Below are 7,220 nucleotides of genomic sequence, written 5' to 3'. Positions count from 1 at the left end.
GATGTAAAGGTAGGAGAAAAGGGCTAGCTGCAGCTGGAAGAAGACAGCTAGCTAGAAGACCAGCTCTTGGGGCTATGAGCTTTCTAAAAAAGACTGTGAAGCAAATTACTCCTTAGATTAGGCTACGAATAGGCCTGCTGCAAGTGCAGGAAGGTATTACTAAGGAAGGAGTGAATCTTTAAAAAGACTGTTTATAAACAGTGAATATCTGAATTATAGAAGAAACAAGAGCAATCGCACAAACTCTGCAGGGTGTCGTCTGAGTGAGGGTGAGCGCTGACCATGCCTGCAGTTACTTTTATACTCGGAAGCGTACGTGCAACTCGCATTCAAATGATAATACTCCTCTATTGATTGGTGGATCAGGAGCGTAAATCAAACAGTATTTGATTTGTTTGTGTCAGTCCAGCCCCTAGCATTTCGCCACTGAGGGAGCTTTCACTAACCAGTGACAGGTCGTCGGTCATTTTATTTTATTTGTTACATTTTTTTTATTTAAAAAAATAAAATAATTGTCTGCGACATTGCGCACCCCATGGAGAGTGTCCGCGCCCCCCACTTTGAGAACCACTGCCGTATGACATATGTTTTTGTGTAGTTTTGTTATTATTACTTCTGTAAATCATTAAAAACATGCAGCAATGTAATCTTCAGTGTTTTACAGTTTGTAAATTGAAGATCAGTGTTCTTTTCGATCCTTAAAGAAGATATTTTAAGAAGAAAAATATTTAAATTTTTATTTAAAATTAAGTTAATGATTTATTCTTTAATAAGAAATGTTTATCTGTAATTAAGTTCATGAGTTCATTTGAGAACATCTTTATTATGATCCCAAAAGAGGACACTTTAAGTTGATAATTATTTGTATGTGCACAAATCTTTATTTCTTTTTAAGTCTTTAGTTATCTTTATATCTAGTTATTTCCAAATAGTTCAAGAGAGACCACTACAAATGAGCAATGTTAAGGACATTGATGGAGTTTTAAATTTGAAAGTGTCTAGTTACAAGGTTTAATAAATCAGACAATAATGGCACAACACGGTGTATTACATCTTTCTTTCAACCAAGAGTACATCACTGAAAATAGGTTGAGAACCACTGGTGTAGACAAACAGCCACAGAGAACTTGTGTTCACATATACAAAACTTTCTTTGATGGTGTCTTGTTCAAAGAAAATGAACTGTTGTCCAAACAGGAAAGCATTTCATTTATACTACACATTGATCATTTTAAAATATGTAATCCTCTTGGTACATCCAAAAGGAAGCACAAAATGTGTGGTTTGTACTGGACTCTAGGTAATTTACCAGGCTTTAACTCTTCTTTGTCCTCAATATACTTAACTGCTTTAATCAAAAGAAATTATCTGAAGTACTATGGGTATGAGAAAGTGCTAGAACCTCTTATTCAAGATCTTGGAATCTTGGAACAGAGTGGTATATTTGTACCAAAGTTGGGAAGAACTCTAAAAGAGTGTGTGGTTGCTGACAACCTTGGTGCACACAGTATTGCAGGGTTTGTTGAAAATGTCTATGTATGTCGATTTTGCACTGCAGAAAGATCAGAGTTCTAGAAAAAATAAGTTCTAAGTGGAGAATTTGCTTTAAGAACCAAAGACATTCATGCAGATCATTTAAGAATATTTGAGGACCATGAATTCCCCAATTATTATGGTGTAAAGTCAAATTGTGTTTTGTTGTGTTTTGTCAAAGCATTGTGTAAGATTTAGTTGAAAGGGATTTATTGGAAGAATGTTTATGACTACCACAGGTTCTCTTTCATGTTCGGAAGTAGAGGGTGAGGTGAGGGGTATTCATCTGCAACATGCAACTTCACCAGGAGATGTCACTAAATTCTACACACTGAACATTAAAGTGTAACTGACACAAGTTTCAATTTTCTAGTTTAAAATTTCAACATTCCAAATTTGACATATTTATTCAATTTTTCTTCTGCCACTATCATTTATTTCATGGAACTCAACATTGTGATTGAGGATAGCATATCATGTCCCTTTTTCATAATCCACTCAGTAAATGCTAATAAAACTGGTGCGACGTCCTGTCATTTTAGTTTGTTAATTTGTCTCTTTGTGTTTTCTGTTTCCTGTTTTATTTTGTAGTCTCGCCTTCCTTGTGTGTTGTTTCCAGCTTCTTAGGTGTGTCAATTCCTGTCTTGGTGATTGTCTTTCTCAGCCCTTATGTGTTGCACCTGTGGCTAGTTACCCCAGCCTTCCCTGCGTCTCTATTTAAGCCTCTGTGTTCCTTTTGCCCTTCGTCGGTTCGTTAATCGTTTCTACATGTCGTCATCTATGGTTTGTTTTGTCCTGCTGTCTCGCCCAGCTTTTCTTTCCTTGTTCTCTGGGCGCCTTGTCGCCAGTCCTTACTTGTTAGTGTTCATATTTTGTTTTTGTCTTGTTTTAAGACTCCTTTTTATATTAAATACCTTTTTTCGTTATAACCTCTGCATCCTGGAAGAGTCAGCTAGATAAAAAATACCTACCCGAGAACCGAACGGTGAGAAGCCCTATTGAAATTGTAATTCAACCTGAATTTTACTAGCCTGGATGCCAGACGAAGTTAGCCCTGCCCACAACATTTGAGGTCTGGAAGTTCGGTCTGGAGTCGCTCCGTTGGGGAGAAATTATGCCTGACCGGGCCAATCAGATTGTCAGGGCGGGCTTTATACGATGATAGACAGATGATCAACGGTAACGTAATCAACCACGTCATCAAAGTGCCCTTGGGTTGAATTCGTTTTCAACAAACATGCCTGCCGCTGGAGAGCTGAGATGTGTAGATGCTGCCATTGAGTCTGTTTTAGAAGACATCGACAGCGCAGTGGCGGACATGCCAATTCTAGTGTTCTATAGCAAATGCCAATCGAGCTCCAAGGTGCTGGGCAGTGAGCACAGGGCACACTACAGGACGTCGTGCCCTGAGGCCACCCTCATGAAGTCTGTTTCTGACTGTTTGGGCAGATGGGAGCCAGCTGTTATTTAAGGCTTGGCGCTGTGCTGAAGCGTCGCTTCGGTATCGCTTCAGCGTCCGGTGTGAACCCGGCGTTAGTCAACATGTTAGTAAATAACTCACAATGCGTTGCTTAACATACGTCACATACTATGTTGCTCTGATTGTTTGTAGGTCTATCCAATTGAGCTAACCCTAACCCTAACCCTTTTATTTCCTGGTCAGTTGAAACACGCCCCATAATCACAGCCCAATGGAGCGGTCTCAGACTCACATTCTGACTAGAATTGTGAGTCTGACAACGTCAGGCTAGAATTTTACCACTGAGCTTCAGGATTTGGGGACAATCAAGGTGATCCACCAGCAAACAAATCAACCTTCGATCAGTGCCACTGAGACCTTATCATCTCATTCACTGTCAACTGAGTCTGATGACAGTTTTTCAGCGGGATAAAATGATACAGTGCTCCTCTAGGCCCCTGAGTCTGTGTCATCTCGTAAACAACAGTGGCCAGCGGCCATCCCACTACCTTGATTTTCATATGACACAGAGCTGCAACAAAAGAAGCGACCTTGTTTAAAAGAGCCTAGCCCATTTAGAGGCCAAACCGAGCTGAAGCAAAAAAATGTCCATCCTTACCCTTTGGTGAGACTCTGGGCAGCCTTGAAAAAGAGAGACTTGAACTTCAGAGGCAGGTCATAGTAAGGAATAACGAAAGGGTCATGGCAGACAAAATGGCTATCACATTTGCCTACAGCAGAAAAGGGTTGGAAAAAAGAGCCCAGCCTTAAGGATTTCAAGGAGAGATGGCATGCACTATTCCAACAAAGAGAGGTAATTATGGAACTGAAGTGATCAAAGTTTCTCAGCTTTTGTATTAATTAGTAGGCCATAGCTTCCATATTTGTTGTACTTTTTGGTGTATTGATATTTTTGTGGTTGTATATGGATGCTTCTGTGGCTACTTAGGAAAACCTAAGGTTGTGTACCAGTCCGTTTGTGTAAGGATACAATATCGATGTCATTTGTTTAAGATCAACTCAGAGTTCCAGAGGCTCACGGCTGTTCCCCTGGAGGAGAAATTCATGGCCAAGTTGGACATGCACTCCAGTGAGCTTATCAGTCATCCATTCCAAAAGAGGAGCAACACGGCAGAAGATTGCTGGCATCATGCAGACATTGGTCAAGGTAGATGTGTATCATCAGAGGAGAATCCTTATTTTTCTTAGTAGCTAAGGGGGGTGTCACAGGTTATCTGTATCATTTATAGATGCATAAACATGGGCAGACCAATGTTGACCACGTCTTTAAATTTACAGGTCATGTTTTCAGCTGTAGAAAAGATACACCATTGCACTCACATTGTTCTTTTTTTTATGAAAGTCTAGAATCATCTTTTAAGCAGATGAAAGGCTTTAGCTGTAAGAGTTAAGACATCTGTTTTTAGAGATTTGGAAAATTAAAATTAATCAAGATACATTTTTTCCTAGACTGAGGATATAGTAGGGTCAGGAACCTCAATTCCGTGCCCTTTCCCGGCTAATATGTTTTGATTCAAATTGACCATAAGTATTGTGATTCTGACATAATTGTGACATTTAGACATCATCTTGACCCCGAAATGCAAAATGGCCCCCATCTGGTAGAGCGAAAACGTAGGCTGTGTTAAAAAACTTTTAAAAGTTAGATAGCTGTCTTAATCCTTGATCTCTCATTAAGACAGGTGTCTGATGCGAGATATCTTACTTGTGAAGGTAACTAAAAAAACATTGTTTTTGAGGGCCTTTTTAAGATAGCGTGTACGATAACGTGTGACGTTGTTAGGTACGCTGAAACGTTAGGCTATCTGACGTAGGCTAACGTGCTAATGTTAGAAAGTTGGCTGACTGATGCCACGCAAATTACATCAACCATTATTGCTGGTTACAATAACGGTGTTATAGGATAGTACAGTGTCTATTTCTTGGTAACTATCGAAAAATCGAAGGGAGAAAACACAGAAAATGTAAATTTACATAAGAGAGCATTTTAAGTGTAAGAGCATTTTAAGTTTAAGAGTTTTCAAACACAGCCGTAATTTCTAATACACAAATTAACTTTTTAACTAGAGCACCTAGAATAATGCATGAAGACCCTTTATGTGGTAAATTGACCATGAGGATTGTAAATTTGACATCATTTTGACCCCGAAATCCAAGATTTATACACAGATTACACAAGGTCCTCTTTTAATGTTATTTCATTGCGGGTGGTCACAGACAGGGTTTTGTTAAGTTCTCGAAGGTTCTTTTACACCCAACACCCTACAATCATATCATAACTCGCACATTATTAACAACACTTATTTCCAGTCTTTCCAATATATGCGAGACAGCAAAGTGAATTGACAATTAACAATTGCAAACATGCCAGGCATTCCATGTGTCCTTCAGTGTGGCAGGCTTTGTGATAAAGACACTGATTCAATTACGTCAATGGAGAGGTAAAAAAAAAATAAAAAAGGCCCTGTTGTGGAAGGGTCTAGACAAAATTGGGATAAAGGTCCCATTGGACAATGTGTTCATAACACATATATATAGACTTTTTTGAATGCCGCTATTGATTTCATATTATCAAGCATGGACAGCATTCAAGAGCCACACAGTGGCCCTGGAAGACCAAGTAATGCGCAACAGAATTAATTGTCTAATAGATTTTGTGGCTGACCAACCCTAAGCACTTGCGATCAGATATCACCTAAAATGCTGGTTGAAACATGTGCATAGATACCAGAAAATGAGTGAAGATGACAAGCTTCCATTGATGCACAATGTCACTCTCCGTGAGGCTCAGACAATGTTCTTTGACCACGTCAAAACAGTTATGTTTGTTGAACACGAACTAAGGTCAATACAGAGAGTCATTGATTCTGCTGATGCTGATGCCTATGTCGCAGCAGCGTTTATCTCAAAGCAACTGCCTGGTATGCTCTACATCAGGAGAAAGCAGGAGACGGTAGTCTTCAGTGATCCGGTAACTGACGAGATGGCAGACTGCATTGTGCAGCTGCAATGTATGACAGGATGTGATGCTAACTCTGGATTCTATGGCAAGGGTAAGAAGTCAGTGTATGGCCAGGTGGCGAAGAGCCCTATGACACGACAACAGCTCTCACAGTGCGGAGATAGCCTTGACCTTGAGGAGAAGGTGTTACAGGAGCTAGACATGTTATCTATGGTGACCACAAGAGTAGCACCATGGCTGAGGCCCATGCAGTGAAGTGGAAGAGCATGAAAAATAAATCATTCATCCGTCTACCCCCAGATGAAGATAGCTTACACCAGCACTGCCTCCATCCAACTACTTGCTATATCTAGTACACCATCCCTCCCTGAAGCACCACCCCTTGCCAATCGGACATGGATGGGAGTTGCTGGATGGTCATTGTCGCCCTGTCCGCTACACACGACCTGCTCTTCCAACTCATCTAACTGCATCTAGACCAGTTGAAGACAATGAGGAAGATGAGAGTGAGTATGATTGTGATGAAAAGAAAAATTATGATCTGCAGAGTATGCGATGGGATTCATCGGATAGTGGTGATTTAGATTCTAGTGAGGCAGAATACTCTAATTTAGACTAATCTTATATATCAATGTCCTTATTATTCACCAGAGTTACATTGATATAATAATGTGTAACCTTTAACAACATGAAAGCATCCTGTAATTTACAATTTCTCTTTTTTTAATGACCAAAAGGTAAAATTATTGGGGTACAATGATTTCTTATGGCATGTTTCAAGTGCTTTTCATTCCTTTCTTAAGTTGCAGTTATTAAATAAAACATATTTCTGATATTCTTTGTTTTTTTCCTTCCATAATAAGTAATCTATAAAGGCCATACATCACCCATCTTCTGGAGACCCGGGGGCTGATTTGTGTATACAAATTTTTGCTCTCCCGGATGGTGGCAATCTTGGATTTTGGGGTTAACAGGATGTCTTAATGTCAAAATGATGTCAGAATCACAATCTTTATGGTCAATTTACCACAAAGTGTCCTCATACATTAGGGCTGCTCGATTAATCGAAATTTAATCGTGATTACGATCATGGGGTCAAACGATCACCAAACTACTATAATCGAGTTGAAACGATTATTTGGCATTTTTTTCGAAAGAGACGCACATGCGCAATTCTTCCCCCAAAGCATTCAGCGGCCCAGCTGACTGGCACTCACTCTCAAGCAGCCGTAAAGTGAAGGAGGC

Source organism: Platichthys flesus, chromosome 13 (assembly GCF_949316205.1).
Source record: "Platichthys flesus chromosome 13, fPlaFle2.1, whole genome shotgun sequence".
In the NCBI taxonomy this organism is placed as follows: Eukaryota; Metazoa; Chordata; class Actinopteri; order Pleuronectiformes; family Pleuronectidae; genus Platichthys; species Platichthys flesus.
This window is presented reverse-complemented; position numbering follows the sequence as displayed.